The sequence below is a fragment of the Polyodon spathula genome, chromosome 14 (assembly GCF_017654505.1).
Source record: "Polyodon spathula isolate WHYD16114869_AA chromosome 14, ASM1765450v1, whole genome shotgun sequence".
NCBI classification, from domain to species: domain Eukaryota; kingdom Metazoa; phylum Chordata; class Actinopteri; order Acipenseriformes; family Polyodontidae; genus Polyodon; species Polyodon spathula.
The window spans coordinates 35,149,639-35,171,863 of record NC_054547.1 but is presented as its reverse complement, the minus strand read 5'-3'; positions in this window follow the sequence as shown (position 1 = coordinate 35,171,863).

The window sequence follows — 22,225 nt, the reverse complement described above, 5'->3', positions numbered from 1 at the left end:
CCTGAAGTGGCTGGCCAGACAATTAATTCCCAGGGTTAGGCGGAAGTCAGCGATCTAGAAAGGAGGCGGAGCTAAGGTACACAAAATCATCGACCCGGAAGGGAAACGACGTGGCAACCATGAATTGGAGGAGTGGCTGCAATCGTTAAATAACGGTATATAAGGGGACATAGCGAGGTGATCTGTTCCTTGTCTTGTTATCGTTAAACGCTAACCCGGAAGGAGAACATATTGTGAATCGTGAGTGTTTAGTTTGTTTGTCACTGCTAATTATACTTGTTTGTTGTTATTAGACAGCTAACATGATCCGGAGATGTTGTCAGGGGCCAGCACAAAACCCGGACATCACTGCACTTATTCACAGATATACATTGTATTTCACTACGTGCACTAAAAACCACTCACTAGGGATTTATGAACGTGTGTGTATCTGTGGGTGACAATAAACTGTGTCATTATTTGGGACTGTAAACCTGTGCTTTATGTAATACTGTGTATTGCCTGGGAATATTATTTGTGGCCACCAGACCAGGATTAAAATAAACACCATTGTACCTGGATTACCGTGTCTGGCTTTTCTTTGCTCACTGCTTCACTCCTGCATCAGCACCAGTATTTACACATTTCCTCTCCACATCGAATACACACTAAAAGTGCAATCCCAAAGGGTCTAGGAATAAATATGAAGAATATGCTCAAAAGAAAGTGACTATGTAAAACACAGAAACATAAAGAAAAGTGCATAAACTAAAAAGAGATGATCTACTAGGTCATAAAAATAGAGATAACAAGGTCAAAACAGCCCCATTAGTAATGACTTACTCTAAACTTTTGCCTACTATTTCTAAGATAGTTTGGAAACACTTGCGGACTCTAGATAATTCCGAAGAAATGAAAAAAAGTATTTCTTAAGGCCCCAGTTGTAGCATTCAACAGAGAAGCTAATTTAGGTGATATTTTAGTTCACAGTAAACATACAAGAATAATTGACAGAGTAGGTTATACAAATACTTTCAGTAGTACATGTAACGTGTGTAAATACATGGACAAAACTAAAAATATAATTAAACACAAGAACACCACATACCCACTAAAAACTAATACCTACTGTAAAAATAGCAATGCCATTTATGGAATAGCCTGTGAAAAATGTGATGAAATAAAATATGTTGGAGAGACTGGAACAACATTATATAAAAGAATTCAGAAAAACTTTTCATTAATTAGAAATAACTAAATTAGTGAACCAATAGTACAGCACTTCACCAGTCAAGAACATGACATAAATGATGTAGTGTTTGTAGTATTAGAACAGCTGAAATTAGACAATGCGACATATAGAAGAATAAAAGAAAGTAAATGGATAAATAGACTGAACACGATTATGCCAGCGGGACTCAACAGAAAAGAATGAACTAATTAACTCCAACAGATATATAACATTTAAATAACTAAATAAATAAACAAAATTAATTCAAAAGTTGTGCATGCTGATGTGCTGGGGAGGCCAAATCAAGGTTGATCTTCAGAGCCAGCATTGCATGATAATATAAATACAAGTTTATATAAAATAATTAGAATAAATACAGATTTAAATATGGAAGTAAAAATGATGTCACAATATATAGAACACCATTACGTCATGTAAGAATAAATCATGAATTTGAATATAAACAGTAACAAGACATTGTCATATCTTCAAAAACCTATAAATACCTCCAATGTTTTGATTCAAACACATGCTCCCTTGAGAAAGATATCGATACGTTAGGCAGCTGGACTCTTTGAGCTAAAATATAGATCTGCGAAAAGTCTTTTAGTTTCCCCAATGTATAATTGGTTGCAACAAAGGATTTCCTCTTTTTCTGGGGACAAAGCCAGTTTTCAAAATTCCACAAAGCCTCCTGTCAACCGAATACCTTCATGATAACTGCTAAATATAGCATTGCTGTCTACATATACCCCCTACATGCTGCATATTCTGAATGCATTGTAGTAGTATGGTTGCATTGCACAGGTGGAGGGGAGTTAAATTCACTGTTATGTATCATTAGGGAAAAGCATACTGTATTTTATAATTACTTGGCTAAGCCTTCCACACAATAGATAAATAAATACCATGAGTAACACTGTTTTGCAAGGGCACTTTTGCCTTTATGAAATGTTTTTACACATACTTTATTTTTTAGCATGTAGGCTAATTTAAACAATGATATGAGTAGATAAACTGGTGCTTGTTTTGTTTGAGAAACATTCATATCATGTTGTATTATTGGTCTACTAATCTACAGCTTGGTTGCTATGAGGATTTATAGGGTATATGGTAAAAGTATAGAATGAAAAGATACAACACACTTTCTTGTGGATCGTAATGTCTGGTTACAGAACAGTATGTACAGTAAGAGGACAATCTCAGTGATAAACAACCCATCACTGGCAGCCCAATGGCAATGCAACTGGCCTGATCTTACAGGAACAGAATAATATATACACTGAGTTAAAAACAAATCCTAATTCTGCCTCTATGTTTGTGACAATTGCAGAGCAATGGCAGCTTGTTAATCTAGTCTTGCGTAATTTGCTAAGAAAAGAAAACAGCTCATTAATAATGTCTGGTGAAGGCTCTACAGTGCCTACTACATTGTGCCATTTCCATCTGTTGTCATGAATGAATGGAAAGTGATTTGAAATTAGATGTTTTTTTTCATCAGTAGCAGAACAAAATTAGGATGGCAGGTTGGCAAAATGCAATATTAAATTGCTCTGACATACATGTAGTGATTGCCCATGTGCTGTCACCACATAGGAAGGTTTGAGTGTAAATTATAAATAAGCGTACCCTTGCAGACAGTAGATGGGAAGTTTGCCTTATTTTAAGATCTGAACAGTACAAGATGGATCAATGTAGCCTTGCCTCTTATAAATTGCAATAATGAGCTGTTTTGTCTTCATATTCATTCTTATATATCAGGACAAAAATAAATACATATCTAGCATTTATATTACAGGCACTACATTCTGTTATGCTTGGTTTTTTTGGGTATATTTTTTCATATTTTTGTTTTCAGACTGAAAACATGATGTTTTAGATTTGGAATACAAAGGTAAGAACTTAAACATTTATCAAAGGTTTTCACTTTTTTTTTTTTTTTTTTTTATAAATGCTATTTCATAATAACCCACTATATAAACTGATTAGTCTGAAAGGCAATTGACAAGTAGACTCTTATGGGTTTCCACTGCAAAATCTATTAATGATATCTTCAGGGCTATCTGACTATTGAAAAGAAACTTGGTGCATGCATGTATTTTCTGAATTTATTTAATTATTTAATTGCAGGTTATAGACAATCAAGGAATGTATAATTAAAAGTATGTACACAATGTGTTAATGCTCCAATATTTGAATACTATATAAATACTAGACCACTCATTCTGAAAAAAAAAGTAGTCTAGTATTTATATAATATTCAGATAGTAAAGCATGTATTCCTTAATAATGCTTTATTTGTATACTAATAAAAAACAATAATCATTTCAATGTACTTCTGCTGGATGATACAGTTTGATCAATCCTGCCATGACTCACTGAATTAAATTGCCTTGAGGTGTAACTATCTGAAAGGAGTGGCTCATGCAAAGAAATTCAAAATTACATCACAATCATAGATTTTTTTTTTTCTTTTGTAACAGATTTATACAAATAAAACAATTTTAAAAAAGTGAATTGGACATAGCAGTCTAGTAATAGAAATATGCTTCACCCACTTCAAAAGTGTTCAGATTCAGGGTCCCAGGTGTCATTCAGTAGAGTGGCTTTATTTCACTCTGAGTTTAATAATGGCACAATCAACCTTTTTTTTTTTTTTTTTTTATCAAATGATGTAGTACAATGAAACACTGTTTGATGTAGTCTGTTTGAAGTTTTGAAAAAAAAGCACTTTTAATACTGTTTATATATATATATATATATATATATATATATATATATATATATATATATATATATATATATATTTTTTTTTTTTTTTTTTTAAGCAACTAATGTTGCATTAAATCATTTCAGTGGAGGGCACTCATTTTTAATTCACTAGCATCATGTGCCTCCTTTAGCTAACAGTCATGATTAAGTACTTTGTAGATTTAGTTCTTTAATAAATGTATGAAAATAAATCTGATGATTCTGTAGTGAAAGGAGCTGTGATAAAAAAAAATGCTGTAAATTGAAATTACAGTAATCAGAAATTGAACAAATAATATATATTGCTAAAAGGTTGCTACAACATCTTCTGTTCTTTCAGTACTATGCAAATCCACTTTCTTGGATATACTGATTTTGCATTGCAAAAAAACATGCTGACTATTTCATAAAAAAGAAGAAAAACAAGAGGGAAAACAAGCCCATGAATTCTCAAACATATCTCATTTAAAAATATAGATCTACATGATTTGCAGTAAAAAAAAAAAAAAAAAAAAGCCGATATTCAGACACTAAAGCCTGTGGTCAATATTGTTTGAAATGTTTCTTTGTTTATTCATGTTTATGCATGTGCCTTACAAATTAATAAAAAAAAAAAAAAAAAAAAAAAAAATGCAAGAAAAACTGGGTGTGTATCATGCAGTCACAAACCAATCCTTAATCTCAGCCTTTAATTTGAATGTACTGGCTTTTTCAGCAAGTGTGATGTTTACATTCCATATCTACACTGCTTAGCTTTAGGAAAGTAATTCCTTCGAAGCTCTCTTTTTGCCAAGAAGCCCTTCAGATAGATGGATAATCCATGACATCAGCAGAAAGAAATATGTTGTCAATAATATCCTATTATTATGAGTTGCTATCATTTCTGATGTTTATTAACAAACACAGTTTCTGGTGCTGTGGAGTGGCTAACTGCATTCCATTTCCTAGGCCAGCTTTGCAAGAACCAAAACTTAATCAGCTTAAATGTGTTGCTGCATCAAAAATGTAATCACCAATATTCAATAGAGCTGTTTATACTAATATATTTTGAGATATAATGGTTGAAAATGTTATTCAAGGTCTATTTTAATATCATAGGACGAATTCAAAAGGCTGTATCCTAAGGCTGAAGGCACTGTAGACCCAGACAACTCAGTAACACTGAGCCAAGCAAAATAACACCAGACATTCAGGAAATTCTTTTGTTATGATGTGACAGAATTTTAAGTATTATCTTATTGATTTCCACTGACTCTAAACCTATAATTTAATTCAAAAGCAGTCAGCTCAAATAAATCTATTTTAATTTTATTTTTAGTTGTTTCAATCAAATTACATATCACTAGGAAGGTCATGTTATATGTACTCTGTTGTACACTGGGGGAAAAAAACAGCTCCTACATCTGCATCAGTGACCTTTAAGAACACTTAAATAATAAAATGTGCTCTTCTTAAATCTTTTAAGTATCCTAGTATGAATCATAACTCCATTAACATGCATCTACTGGAACATCTAAATATGAAAGGAAAACATTAAGGCGATTTTATTTATTTATTTTACTTGCAAATGATTTAATCTGCCATTGAAGGTCAAAGTTAAAAAGATTCTAGGATTTCCAAGATAGATTATACCGTGTAACAATTTTTTTTTTTTTGTTCCTGGGTAGTAAGTGTTATTTCCTAATTGCTTATGCCTCATAAGTATAGAAAATGGCTATTATTCCCCACAAACTTTGCTTTTGTGACCAGGACAGTGATATTTCAAAATATCACTATTTCCAATGGGAAAAAGTGGCAAATGTGTGTCTTTTCGTTCACATAAAGTCAGAAAAAAACAACATATATGTATTTACAGTATAATCGTAAATCTCGAAAAATTACTCACTTCTAAATCTTTTGTAGTCATTTTTGTATTACTTTAGTATAAATACATGTTAATTTGGATTCATATGTTGTTTTTTTCTGACTTTATGTGAACAGAATTGACAGAATTGACAGAATTTCCACAAATTATGGAAAGAAAAGTTAAGTGAGTTACCAAGTAAACATTTAAAAAAATGCTTCTTGTTAAAATGAGACGTTTTCTATAAGTACAGTAGTTGAGCCAGGTGTGAGCAAGGTTACAATGGCTGTGTGACTGCATTGTGAATCCAACAACTAGAGCAGCTAGCAGTGTGCTCCTGCTGTTTAGTACAATAAATCAGAGAGCCTAGTCTTGAGAAATTAATAGAGACCCACCTTCTTGAACTAGCACACTGATGCATTTGCTGTTGCAGACAACTTACTGAAGACAGGTGACAGAATATGCATTGTAATGAAGCAATAATGTCAAGGTTTAATTCTTGCCTGACACTTTTAAATCGTTACCAATTTCCGGTATTAAAGGGAGCAGTCTATATATCTTCACCACAAGAGGACTTGCTTATGTCATGGATCTGATACAGAGTTAGGCACACATCAGTGGCCAATGTGTTTGTTTTCACAGAGCATTGGTGAATGGGAATTAATTCTACTACTGCAGAATGATAGCAACCTCAGAAATCAAGGGCTGCAGAAACCTGAAGTCTGTCTAAAGAAATGATGCATCTGTGACCTTATTATGTTCTAGACCAGGAGTCCCAGATTCCTGTCTCAAAGCCAAAGACACAGTTGTTTACATGAAATGACAAGTCTTACATTTGTATCCTAAAAGAAACTAGAAAAAATGTATGAAAATGTTACAGCCTTTTTCACCAGGTATAACTCAGCACTCTGTGCACAGTAATTATTACCTTTCAGTAAGATAAAAAGCACCTGTTCTAGACACTGTTACCTGTTACTGTAGACCTGCTCTGGACTCTATTCTTGAGAGATGTACATCACTGTTTTCAGTGTATTTTGAATACTTAGTTTTTATTATGACTGGGCCACCTAATGTGGGTCCACCTAATGTTGCCTTAGATCAGGTCATCCAAGAAACAGCGGTTAGTGTCCGAAGGCCCCATTCAGTTAACCGTTAGCTTGGAAAAGACATTTTAGGAGGAACAAATATCAGTACAATAATGATCCAAATCTGCTTTGAAATGTGGTTTTTGAAAGGTGTAACATTATTTTGTATTTACTCCTCTGTTGAATAAAGCCAACCTTAATTAGAAACCTGAGGTTTACTGTTTACCTCGTGTGAGGTTATCGGAAACACAAATGTATATTTTGCTGCCAACTAAAATGTTTATTTTAAACTCCTTGGGTTAAGAGTCCCACTTTCTTCTTAAGCTCTAAAAGGGATGCTTTCCTGTTAAGTGTTTGCGTTGACGAATGACTCTTTCTCTTGATCCCCAGTACATCACTGGGATTTGTGCTCTGCACAGACCTAAAGATGAATGCAGATTTAAAACTGAGAATGGCAGGCCTATTGTTTTTATTGGCTGGAAACAAAAAGCTGCAGCCCCTGGCTTTGGTTATATCTTATTTTAAAAGCCACAATTCTGTTTTAAAAAAAGAGGCAGCATCAGGCCCACTGGCACTTTGTAATGAGGGGTGCTTAAATTGAGCCACAGGTCTGAATCTCTACTAAAACACACAATTCAGGGAAAAGGATAATGACAGTGAAAGCCAGATGACAGTTAACAATATCTAGAATGATTGAAAGAAAAAAACATTAACATCACCCAAAATTGCACAGATGATTGATTGTCAGGCATTTGCTATTGTAAGAGAACATACTTCACATTACAGATGGAACGCCTGGAGCAGCATTCTAATTTATTTATTTATTTATTTATTTATTTTATTATTTTTAGCTGCAGTGTTCAGGGTCTTTTTTATGGTTTCCATTCAGCTTAAAACTTTTGAATTGAGGCAAACGTTGTGAAACTAAGGCCCAGAAAGGTATACATGATCATAACATACTGTCATAATTTAAAGATTTGTTACAAACAAGCAATTATAATCTAGAAATGTGTTATAAAGGGTGGTTTACACAATATTAGATTGTTAAGTAATACAGGGTGACATGTAAGGTATTAATAATGAATTGTTTGCAAAACCACATAGCAGAATTTAAAAAAAATACCTAAAAAGAAAGTTGATATATATATAGGATATGTTTTAAAAATAGAAAATAATCTGGGGGCCTTTAAGCATTAATTCTGTAAACTAAAATGCTCTGAATCAGGCCTGCTTTACATCAACACATCCCAACTTTTGCCACCGGAGACTTCAGGTCACTACTGAGGTCAGACTTGGTTCAGATTTAAAATGTGACCTGGCCCAGAGTCTTTGTTTACTGAGGCTGATATATTTCACTTGATGTTAACAGCTTATGTAAACTACACAGTTCTGCCAAGGGGGTGTTTCTTAGCTGTTGCAGCTGTTGTTCCCAATGTGTATGTGTGTACAGTATATATTATACTGTTATATTTATATTTAATTGGGCACAATTTAATCCTGGCTATGCCTGTTTCCCATTCCTCCAATAGAACATGCTTGCACATGCATGTTATATTTTTATTCAAATTGGTATACAAAACATATATATATATATATATATAGAGAGAGAGAGAGAGAGAGAGAGAGAGAGAGAGAGAGAGAGAGAGAGAGAGAGAGAGAGAGAGAGAGAGAGAGAGAGGGGGGGGGTTTAGTTACAAAATAGTTTCCATTTAAAAAATCTCTGAACGTTATATTTCAAATAAATAGAAAATAACATTTCTATTTTTATTTTATTTTAGCCCATATATTTATTAATGCGATTAGCCTAGAGGTTACTGCTTTCACGTCAGACTTGATATTCTCAGTGGTAGAAAACATAATTCCTTGTGTGCTGGCTGTGATTGATGAAAATTGACGACACACAGAGCAGTTTCTGTAGGATTGTTTCCCACGGTGCATTCATGCTTCTGGGAAATGTAGGGCTGTTTCCCAGCTTTATGAAGATTTGTCTGCTGATAGCCGCTGATGTGTTTGTAACATTAAATGCTTACTTGTTGGTTTGCTGAGCTGTATGTTTGTAACAATGTTATAAACTCTTGTCCAAGGAGTATACTGGAAATGAGACATCAGCCTCAGTGAGTAATCATTCCTTGTTCAAATGGCCCACAGCAAAGAATGATGTCTTAACAGGCAACTAAAAAGCTATCTTGGTGTCAAATGCAGCAGATATATGCAAAAAGACAATCTTTGATAGCAGCCCCTTATCTGCATTCAGCAGGATGTCATTAACAACAAGAACATATTTAAATTCTACAGCCATAGTGGGAGGAGAGTCTATATATATATATATATATATATATATATATATATGTGTGTGTGTGTGTGTGTGTGTGTGTGTGTATTGAAATCACCACAAATGAGAAGTTTCTTAGAATCAATAAACAACACAGAAAATAATTACTTTATCTCAGAAATTAATGAAGAATTGTACTTAGGTGACCATAGACGGTACACAAAGTTAACGACAATGGTGCAGGAAATCTAACTGCAAGGTGTTCAAATGAAGAGAAGTCTTTCAGGGGTAGAACCTAGCATTAAAGTGAGATTTATAGATAACAGCTATGCATCCTCCTTTACCAATCATACGTGATTTCTGTCAAAATGTATACCCTGCAGGTGTAGACTGAGGCAGAAAATCTAAATTGACGGATTTGTGCCATGTTTCAGTGCGACACATGAAGTCAGTTTTATTACTGACATCTAATTAATTTAAAAACAGTGACTTATTTGACAGGGACCTAACATTAAGCTGTGCCACAGCACATTCTGATAAATTAGTCGGAATCTTTTCATTTGAGTTTTGAAGTGGAATGTTTACCAGGTACCTATTAGATGCAGATTCTTTTTTTCACATTTTGGGGTTAAGTAACGCTTTGTCCACGGGATAAAAACATTTGGAACTCCACTCGATAGAAGACCATATTGCAAGCACATTTGTCGAAAGCAGCTAAGGGAATATTAACAACAAAAACAAACGACAAACAACAAAAGTCCTTTCCTCATTGTACTTATCTCCTGCATTTGATACTGCTTGCACCAACAAAAAAGGATACAAAAGCAGCAATATAGAATAATTACAATATTACTAAAAACTATAACGCACTTTAAAACAGAATTAGTAATCAAAATTGTAATAATCCTGTAAGACTAAATACAGCTGCCGAGGGGTGCCAGTCACTCATGCGCACTCACTGCCAGGGCGCAGGTGCTCAGCACACCCTTTACTGGAAGTCCCGGCCCCTGGCTAGCAGACAGTCAATGCTTGTTGAAGGCAGCTAGAAGCAGTTCAAGTTAAATGCTAGCAGTTTGAAAGTTGAAAATTAAAACATTAAACTAAAGGAGGCAATGCAGCACTTGCAGCTGAAGGAAAGTGGTGCATGTTTAATGGGTACACCTTAAATGATGGTTAAGGTTCCATTGAAAATCATTAAATACATGGGCTGTTAATATTACATTGCTACTCTGTTCACAGACACAGGATACCTTTATCTAATTAACCTTTGTTCCTTTTTATAGTAGAGAATATACAGAAGTAATATCGGATACTGTTTCATATGATAGGAGGTGGAATGGAGTTGTTTAATGTACAGCATATTAAACATATTTTGTATATTTATTATATATTATTATATTGGGTGTTGAAAACTATGCATAGGTTAATATTTGTCTTTTTTAGACACTGGCTATGCTGGCAGAGCTGCAGAATGAAGTGTATGCGCTAGAGAGGAGCTTTCTTTGCTTTTACTGGAATTCATTTATAAGCCACTGCAATGCCTCCCACCCTCTGTCCCTTGGTACTGAAATGATACGTTCATCCGATATGAAATTGAAGTAGGGTCAGGAATACAGTTATCTAAGTGAATTATGAGCAGCAGGATGTTCCCTCCTCCCACAACTGCAGGCTGTCCCCAACACCTTTATTAGACCTTCAGTACTTTACCAAAATGGGAATGCCAGCTGTGCTAACATGAAGCATTAGATACTGTGCTGATAATAACATTGGTAGGTCTAAGAATGAAACCCTTATGAGGCCAACAAAGATATTTGTCTTTCTTCACTGCCACCAAGCAGATTTGTGTTTTTTTGTTTTCTTTTTTTTCACAGATTGTAAAAGACGTAAGATCACTGTGGGACAGAGTAAATTGTAAATGTAAATGGTCTGGTCTTCTGTAAATTACTTGAAATTAAAGAGTGTGAACCTGACAATGTTTATAAAGATGCCAGACTTTTGCACATGCAGCAACAATGGAGTATGCCTATGCTCTGAAGGTAAATGATTCACATTTAGCGATTCCACCAAAAACAATTGATTCAGCTGGAGATGACTAGCATGACAAAATATATTGGGCCAGTGTTTCCAGATACTATGGATACAGTGATTATGGATACATTAACTACATGTACTGCAGTTACTAATATGTGTAAATATTTGCTACCATACATGCCCTTAACACAATTCTGGGAGAGCAACACGTATTTAACACATTAAAAACTTGTAATCTTGTAATAATTTTGTTGTGTGAGTACATATATTAAACGTTGTAACAAAAGTATGTCAATGTAGCTGTAATGACAATTACCTGCAGTTTAACCCTTTACTACCCTGGGTATGTTCCCATAGGGTTGAAGTGAATCCATGTTTACCACATCCTGTAATATATATTTTCTATGAAAAACACCTGTTGATTTTACAGATAGAACCATACAAAGCACTTTCCAGCTGTGGGTTGCTCATATTATACAATTCCTATGGATTACAGATTGGAGTAGAAAAATTGACAATGGCCAAATCACCTCCACCATAAAGGAGCAGAATTTATTGAAACAATATATTCTGCCTTGCAGCCTATTCCTTGGGTACTGAAGTCCATGAATTTTATTGAAAGCAAGCAACTTCATAACCATTCACTGTTGTAAATAGATTTATCAAGTACAGGATAGCATAGCTGAACATGTCTGGACAACTTTCATCTTCATTCTTTAAAATGCTCATTTAACGAGTAAATTCTCTGTAAATTTATATATATTATATATATATATATATATATCTATATTGATATATATATATATATATATATATATATATATATATATATATATATATATATAAGTTTGATATTTGATAACCACTTAGGAAAGTTTTCAATTTTCCATTAATGGAACTGCATATAACAATCCATTACAATCACCCAGTTTCCAAAAAAAACCCCATAAAAAAGCCATTACAATTATGCATTTAATTACGGTATAACAAATGTATTGTTTTCTTAAATCTCAACACTTTCACAATAGCCCATAACAATATTCTAGCAATATTGTTGGTTGACTGTGTAAAAAAAAAAAAAAATCTTGAAAGTCTGTCAAGCAGTTAGTATTTTAAATGGGTCTTTAAAAATTAATCATCCTATTCCGATAACTGCACATAGTAAAACTGTTCGGAGAAAGGCAGGCTTAAGTATGCTTACATTACGTTTCCGAAAAGGAAGTTCTGATGTCCTGTGGGCTGCCAAGGTTGCTGTAATTGCTCCTCTAAAACTCAAAACAATGTCAAGAAATCTATTCAGCTTATGGAGAACTTGACAATGTTTTGGAATGGTTTTAGATCATATCTCAATGGTTTATGATGCTTTATAAACTATTCATCCTGAATATTTACTTTTAGGTTTAAGTACTCCACTCTCAAGCCATGATCTAAACATTAACGTCTGCTACTCTTAAAAATACAGTTCCACAAGCGTTACAAACTTGAATACATTGAAATGACGTATTCCTTACCTTAAAAAATAACACTTTTTGTAAATCTTCTTTCATATTTTCTGAATAATATTTACAGTACATAAAACTACTACTATTAATAATAAAATAAAGTATGTAAAACTAATTGGGCCTTCAGTTACATTCATACCCCAAATACAACTTCAGACTATGCACTGCAGAAGAGCTCCCTGCTGATACAGTCCTAAACAAAGAGATTACTTTGAAATAGTGTATAGACTTAAGACAGGTATGGTATCTCATGGCAAGAACTAGCACCCCACAGGACAACGCAATGCCTCCTGGGGTTTTAGGAAATTGTCTTTTGTCTGAATTTGCAATTCCAATTGGATGATATTAAAACAAAAGCATACATTTCAGAGTAAAACCAGCACAATTAACAAATGAGACACTGTCAATTTTGTTTTTATTGGCAGAACCCTAATGAATACAAAACCATTTAGTGCCTGCAGTAATAGTGCCTACATCGGTTTTAATCAAACAAAAGCTCAAAACTCTTTGTTTAGGAACTGGTTTGACGTACACTAAGATAGTTCAATTTAGTTTTATTTGTCACAGTTTAACTTAAAACTCAAATAAGCATAAAATAATAATATTAATAATAATAATAATAATAATAATAATAATATAATAATAATAATAATAATAATAATAATAATAATAATCTCAGAATCAGCATTTCTTCATTAAAAAAGATAGAAACAATCTGTAATTTGAAACGGTAATTGTGAAATAGTTGTGTTAAGAACCCTTAAGAATATCTTCAAAGGCAAGATAGGCAGACTTTAATTGTACTCTGAGGAGTGTAAGTGTTTAATTACAGGCATCAAGCATACTGCCAGCACTCTCAGACCTCTCTTTAATTCTCTTCTGCTTTTGCAGTGGCTGGTGTGATACAAGAACTGGAGATTGAGGCTGTACAAGGAAAAATACCCTTGGTCATTTTCCTCCTACATTCCCTTTGCTGTAAATCATTATGGGACATCCTGCCTTACTCAAAAAAGTAGTTTCTATTTAAAGCATTTGCTGCAGGAAATCTGTCTGCCCTGCTGTTTGATGTTAAACTCCTGTCTCTATTCTTTCAGCAATCAGAAAGTAAAACCAAGTGTACAAAAAATATTCATTAAGAACTTTTTATTAATTGATTTTCTATCGGAGCACAATCATGAGTGTGAAATAATTGAACATCTATATATATATATCTATCTATATATATATATCTATATATATATATATATATATATATATATATATATATATATATATATATATATATATATATATATATATATATTAGTATGCAGGAAGATTTTAATTAGCTGAGCATGTCGACATGATTCAATTAACTGTAAACAGCAACAGCAGGTGCGACAACAGCAATGAAATGTCCTGCTAGATAAGAATTTGAATGAGTGCGTTTTGACATTTGCCATCTCCTTTGATAAAACAGTATTTGTCAAAGTTTTACGCAGGAGTCTGAGACAAGCTCATCACATGCGATTGCTCTACATAAACGTGAATGACATAATAGTCAAAGGCATTACGGCCCTTTGCCAAGCTTCAAAAGATAAAGGGGTTCTTTGTGATTCTAGTGATACAGATTCACTTGTTAGATTTTATCATCAAGAACATTCTTGACAACAGCAATATCCTTGGGTAAGTAAATAGACACGCTGTCAGATTCACAATTTGAAATCTTTATTACAGATATCTAGTCGTTAGTGAAATTCAAAAAAACAACCTGCTAAGCGATTCAAATACATACAGTTTGTAGCTCATTTATTCCTATGATCTTTAAATGATACACTCTGAATTTTCACTACACCATTCACATAGAGTAGATACAAAACCTGAAACGCAAAGATGCTATTAGTAAATAGCATCTAAAAGCAAATCTGTGTATTAACAACACTGAACAGAAGGCAGAACACCACTGAGTATAGCCCTCTTCCAAATCCCCAAACACCTAATTAGGCCCATTGTGTAAGGGGGAAAGTGTAAAGTATAACAAGCTCTGGGGTTAGTTTAAGGCTGGCATGTGATTACAGCTGGAGCAATCCCACTTCATCTTGAATCAGCAGGTAACTAGCATCCTCATGAATCTCCTGTAAAGTGGCAAACAATGAAAACGTTGAGCTGAGAAAATCAGCTGGATCCTTGTTCCTGGCACCATCACACTCAGTTATTTTACTATTACGGTGAATATACAGTATACTGAATACATTATGCTTTGTGGTAGATGTATCTTTAACTTTTTTTCTTGGAGGGGATGGGGGGATGGGGGCAGGAAATGTTAAAATTTTATAGTCCCAAGAAGACACAATATAGCTTTAAAACCCAGCTATACCTAGCCCTGGTTTCTGATTCATGGTGATTCAAAAAGTAGTAGGATACTTTATTTGTCAGTATAGATGTGCAGAGCAGCACACCCCAGTAATAAATTAGTGACACCCTCTGCACTCGTGAAATGCTTTCTCCACCCACACATGCCTGGCTATGGGAGCAGGTGACAATGGAAAGGAATTGAATTTTTTTTAAATTTTTTTTACAGAAAATGACAACAATTAAATACTTCTTAGTAATAGCTAAACTAGAAGTAAGACAGGACTAACTTAATTTAAAGTTTTATAGCCTACAGTAATTATTCGCCATAACTGAGGGTTATAATGGGCAAAGAGCTGAAAACTATTGGTTTAGAAAAGTTACAACCTACTCAAATCCCTTTCCCATTTAAATATTAAATTAGGACCACATTTGTAATTAAACACCTAAGAGACATACATGGAAAGTTAGAGATACTGGTTCTCAAACCTAATGAGGGTGATATTTAGATCTGTCATTGTAGGAATCAATTATAAACCCATAGTTTTAGTCTCATTCGATTTTATCTTAACATTGCTTTAGGTAAACCTAGAATTGATTGTCCTTTGCTGTATTGTATTCACCTGAACACAGGCTTTATCATGAAATCGTGTTGCTTTAAAATGCTGTGAAAGTATGTAACCGTTAACACACTTTTCAGAGAAGCAACTGACAAAAAAAAGCATAAAGAAAACAACATCACCCAGAATACACATTAAACTTCTGGAATCATAAAAAAAAAAATCTATAGTTTCAGAATAATAAGGTCTTCATACCTAACAGAAAATTGTAAGAAATCGCTATGCTTGCTATTTTGAGAGCTGGTACCAAAATAAAATGTATGATTCATTTCTCAAAAAGAAACAAAACTGAAGGGAGGATAGATATCACCACAGTATACCACTAAACATGCTTTGATTGACAATATAAATCAAACTCAATCATTTACTGGCGTCTAGTTGTCTTCTTAATGTTACTATTGATATTATTATTTTTTGTTATGAAACTGTAATTGACAGTGGATGTTAATCGCTCTCTCTCTCTATATAAACCATACACAGCATACCATATACTGCATTTCACAAAGTAATGAGTTATTGAAATTTTAAAAAAGCAATATCTGTACTGGAGTTATTTGAGACTTATAAAGCTAATTTTATCAACAAACCCAACAGAGCTCTGTGCAGGCAAAATGCACTCCATCAGTTCAACAGACAAAGTGCATAACTCAGGTACCAGTTGTTTCCTACTTGATGCAAAGGTATTAAGAGGCCAGTATCAACCAATCTCAGGACTGAGGCTGGATAATATGATCAATGGGCTACTAAAATACTGTGTGAGAATATCGGTACCTTAAACACAATTCTTGTGACAGCAAGAATCCAGCTAATTGAACAGAGAATCTCAAAGGTACTGCTGTTTGTGTGCCGTTAATAGAACATTTTTTACATATTTCAAGCTTTAAATTGATAAGTCAGATACCGACTGCTGAAACTTGAAAATACTGTACAATAGCTGAAACAGGAAATAATGAAGCTGTGAACTAGGATCTCTAACCATAGTAAACTAGCCGAGTCTCTGTGACACTACTAAGGCCGGAAAATATATGACTGACAGATTGAAAGGATCTTGATCCTGTGAGAATTTATAAGAGCGATCTTGGTCTTGACTAGAAATGACTTAAAAAAAAAAGAAAAAAAAAGTATGTCTCACTTAATCTTGGTACAGTATCTTTGAGACGGGGCGGTGGGGAGGGGTGGGGTGGGGTAGTATAGCACGGTATTAAAATGTTAACAGTGAAAATCTATATGATTTGGGGAATAATCTATGTTACAGTGAAAATCCATGGGATAGTTCATAGGAGCAAAAGTCAGGAATCTGCTCTTTCGCACATAGAGTCAGGAATTGGCTAGGTTTAAGGTGATACAGCATGATTATCGAGATTCCTCCATACACCCCCTGACACTGCAGCTTATGACATTTCTAATTACCATGAAAGATCCCCTAAAGTGACTGAATGTCATGTTTACCTGTTAGACAATGGCAAAGGGTACTCGTTACTGGATGCTCAGATTGACGGGGTAACTTGTGGGGGTGGGGGGGGTGGGGGGGGGGGGGGGTGAATAGGGGGTATTTATAGTCGAATGTAGTTTGTCAAACGTGTCTAAATTTAGAACGACTGTTTATTTAGAAACGCTGTTTAATAGGTAAAACCTACCTGCCTGAATTACATACAAGAAGCACCAGTAGGACCATTTCTATTGAAAGTTAAGATGCAACTCTATTTACATAGCTATTGGTTAAATGTTAATTAGCCTGTTCAATCCTATCCACTATCCACTAGATGTGAGTTAACTGTCTATAGCCTCAACACCACAGGAAAGCAGCTAAACAGATCAAATACATATGAAAGCAAACATAGTCTTAATTCTTCCTCATTACTTCTTTGGATGTGCCAGCACAGTTTAAGGAGATTCATGGTGAATAAAGCAACACCTGGTCAATCCCAAGTAGTCTTTTTTGGTTATTTATAATTTATTTAGTAATTTGTTTTTACTTTGATGCGATTATAGGTTCCTGTCATACAGATGAAGTTCCAGAAATGAAATGAAAGCCTTGGAGATTAAATATTACTTTCAGGAACTACTTGGTATCATTAAGCAATATTGATGAATCCATTGTATGATAATGCATTATGCTGTTACTGTAGTGTTTTCAATTTTGCCATTAGTGAAATATAGAGATCCATAAGAGATCTTAATTTCCAAAACTATTCTAAATTGAAAAAGTTCTGTTAAATATGCACATGTGGGTTATGAACAGTGTTGATTAAGCATATTTGAGATATATATATATATATATATATATATATATATATATATATTATATATATATATATATATATATATATATAATAAAATAGCATTTTGAATTTCTTCAATATGTGATGTAAGAACTTATTGACTACTCATGTATTTAATTGACAATGCATTTGTGTATATGTATATATATATATGCATTGCAATGTTATGTTGAACCTGAACAGTATAGTTTATTTATAAAGATGTTTGCAGGACACAAAACCAACATTTATTTTGACCTTTAAAAATAAATAAATGCGTTATTATTAGAGAGAACTTCTCTGAAAAGTTTATTTTTGAGTGAGTTCATGCAAGGAAAAAAGTAAAAGCAAATGCACCTAGGTACAAATAAGTTACTTTAGATTTAATTAATTTGACTGCTAAGTAATCTTTCAACTCTTTAATCAATAAGATGTGAATTTCTCATTGTGACAGTTGACCTTAAAAAGTGTAATTGTTTATTTCGGCAATGCTATGAAACTCTGTCAAAAAATAAAGGTGATACTAATAATTTACACAGTCTATCCTGAAGAATAGAGACTTCACTTTGAAATGATCAGTAACTGCTAGTGCCCACATTTGTAAATTAATACAGTTGTTGCTGTGCCTAAAATTATTTATGGTAATCTCATGAGCTAAAAATGGTGATTCAAAGTACATGTTTGCATGACAAAGTCAAATGTTAAGTAGGCTTCATAAATCACAAGACATTACCAAAATAGCAAACTTTTAATTTTCAAATATCTAAACACTTAATTACAGATGCCATTTTTTTATACATCAACTTTAAACAAGCATGCTCACACATTTAGATCCTTACAGTAGTTCAAAAAAATGTTTATAACAATTGATAAGGGTTCACACTTGACCACCACATGTATGTAATAGATATTGGCCATTATTTTTATTCTCTAAATGAATCTGGATTTAAATAAAAACTACAATTTAAATGATTTAAAAAAAAAAAAAAACACTCCCTGGCATTTTGCACACAGTAGCATTATTTTCAGACAAGGAATATAAAATATGTACACAAATGGTATTGGTTTTCACAAAAGTTGTAACAAAAATAGGGTCTATCATGAATTATTTTTGTATTCAATTTAGCTTGGTGTTCCACCTGAAATGTTGAAGTATTGCAGAATAGTGTTTGTTGAAATAATGTAATGCTCTGAACCATTACTCAGTGCTGGCACAGATCCCAAACTAATTTGAATGGGTTCTGATCGATGCTAAGCCAAACTGTCTGGTGGAAGTACTTGACACAGTTGTGCCTATTGCCCTGCCCTGTGTGGTAAAGTGAGAGCTTTAGGAGCCAAGAGGATGTAGAGCCGCCACGGGTAGTCAGGATGACACTGCAAAGTGTTTAGATTCTTCTGGAAGGATATGTGACCATCACATGTTAACCACAGGAAGTTGCTTTTTAAAATTGTATGCTATGTGTTGCAATGCGTAAGATAGTCCTGAATCCTCGTTGGTAAAGAAAACCTCATAAAAAGTTAAAGGGAAAGTGACAACTGGGCCTTTTACAAGGGAAACTGATAGGGAAAATAATAATTCCTGTTCAATCAAAGACTGCTGAAGGTTATGATAGGCTATGCCAAACCATAGACGGGTCTTAAGCTCAGTAAAAACATCACAAGCCAATTATATCCTATGGATTTGCATTGGCTTTATTTAGATTAACAAAAAGCCCACAGCCTACAGATACTTTTTTTTTTCTAGCAAAGAACCAAAAAGAAAAGACAGTTTTGAAGCTAATAATATGATTTCTAGCTAACTCTCAAGTATGCATTTATGTTTGTTAGACTCGCAGAATGTAATGTAATTCATTGCAGTGCAAGGAACCCAAACTGTAGTTAAAAATATGAATCCTTATCTGCCCTGTGTGACAGAATCATTTTTAATCCTCCACTTTGTTTTAGGGGTGAAACAATGATCTGCAATCATAAATCATCATTTTAAATGCATGCTGACATCTCACAGTTAAACTGACCGTCCAACCTGCAGTATACACCTAAATGGAATCAGTGTTACTTACAGGTTATTGATTTTCTCAATATCTGTCTGCGGCTGCATTTTACAGCAATGACAAGCTTAAGGACAATACACTGTCCCACAACCCTGACAGGTTCAATGTACTGTATGTGTGACATGGCTTGTACTCAGCTATGGAGGTGTAAAGACTAGTATCTTTATACCAATGCACATTATGAAAGTGTTGCTAAAAAGATGAACAGGGCTATTATAGAACTAACAAGTCATAACAAATGTAGACGATGCAGGCGGTATTGACTATGCTCCAAGGGATATTCAAGGCCTTTGGTATTTTTTTATACCCATCCCCTGATCTGTGCCGTTCAACAACTTTGACCCAGAGTTCTTTAGAAAGCACTTTGCTTTGAAATGCACTACCCAGTAGAGGGAACCTACATGAAGTGCTGACTTTATCCTGAAATCACGTGATTCACTACAATTTAACATAGGTGGAGGCCACTTAACTTAGTGTATGATTTTGAAGGGGACTGGTTATACCTGAGCTAATTTAGGATTTCTCTTACAAGGGGGGTGGACAAATATCCAACCAAACTATTTCAGTTTTTAACACTATCTTCTTAACTTCATTAATGCATAAAGAAAGAAAAATAAAAACTAATGCACATTTCCACAATGTTAAAATAAGTTATTGTATAACTATATTGAAAAACTATGACAATGGGCAAACTATTAAGTGGAACTAGAAAATAATGAGTCTCAAAGTGCTATTCCTAATGAAGTGTTCAGTTTTGCACATTTGGCTTTCCTAAAGCAACACAGTGGGAATTGTACTGCACAGCTGTTGTTTATGAAATTACCATCTAGTGTAAGAAAAGGCCTTCTCTAGTTGTCACATTGGTTTAAATGAATGATTTAAATGTTTTAGTGTGTTTGGTCACTGTAACTCTTTGTGCAATTTGTTAATTGTTTAACGATTGTTTCTCTGGGGAATTGCCTTAACAATGGGATAGCGTAACAATTAGAACAGCTGACTTTTTAGGTAATGCCTCCAATCATTCCAAACGTTAAATCGGCTTCAGAGTCACCTATCCTCTTGTTATAATCCAGCTAGAGAACATGTTTGTTAGAAAATAGATTTTTGTGATCTTATTGTCAACTAAGTCAAGCTGTGCAAGAAGCAATTACATTATTTCTTGAAAAATAGTTAAAGCCACAAAGTCTATAAGGCACTGTTTACTTTGAAACCTCTCTTAAAAAAATGATTATATATAAGCCCAGTTCTAAAACTTTTATCTGACTGCCGACTAACTTTTTTCGTTTGTTTGTTTTACAAATGACAATTATTTTTAAAATGCCATTGAAGCCTATCAGGAATGAATACATTAACAATTGCATGTACTTAAAGATGCATGTACTTCAGATATTTCACTTGAGTCACACTCAAAGATTACAAGCTGGCTGCTACCAAGGAAAGAATCTGGAGAACTTGTTTTATTGACACTTATTAGACATCTACTTTTGGAACAAAAGAATAGCAATGAGGTGACTGTCTGGAACTTAAATACTGTATATAATTTTCAATCCAACTCTTTACATAATGAAGCATCTCGGAGCTCTTCACAAGTGAAGAATAAATCTATATTGCCAAGAGCAATGAACAAAGCTCATTGGTGGCTAAGAAAGCATTGGCATGTAAAATGTGTTTTAGCAGTTTTTTAAATTAGTGAACTGTCTCAGCTCCCTTGATTTCCCCAGGGAGAGAGTTCAAACAGAAAGGAGCATTTCAACTGAGTGTACTGCAGCTCTCCATGTATATCAGTGGATGGTGCAACAATAAGGGAAAGCTTGACTTGACACACAAGAATCACCCAATGCCAACAGATCGTACCTACATGGTCAACATAATAAGAATATTTAGTAAATAGCACTTTACAAATGTGCAACGTTTTCTATTTAGAATTGATCTGCACCCTATCACAAATAGTTATCCAATACAGATTACACTACGTCTTTTTCTTTTTTTGCTTGAATATATCAGCTATAAGCTGTGGTATGTTTTTATTTTAATGACAAGCATTCTTTTCTGGTCTTTATCTCGGAGGCAAACAATAGGATTAGTGTAATGTAATATGATTAAGTCAAAGCCTTTGAATAGTTTTGCAATGCACTTGTAACTGTGTAGCTGCACCCCATCTCTGCAACTAAATATGGATTATATATGAATGTATTATTCATTGTTGACTGGACGTTAATGTAGCAATGCAAATCTTATCTTTGTAAGTGCACATATGACTGGAGCTAA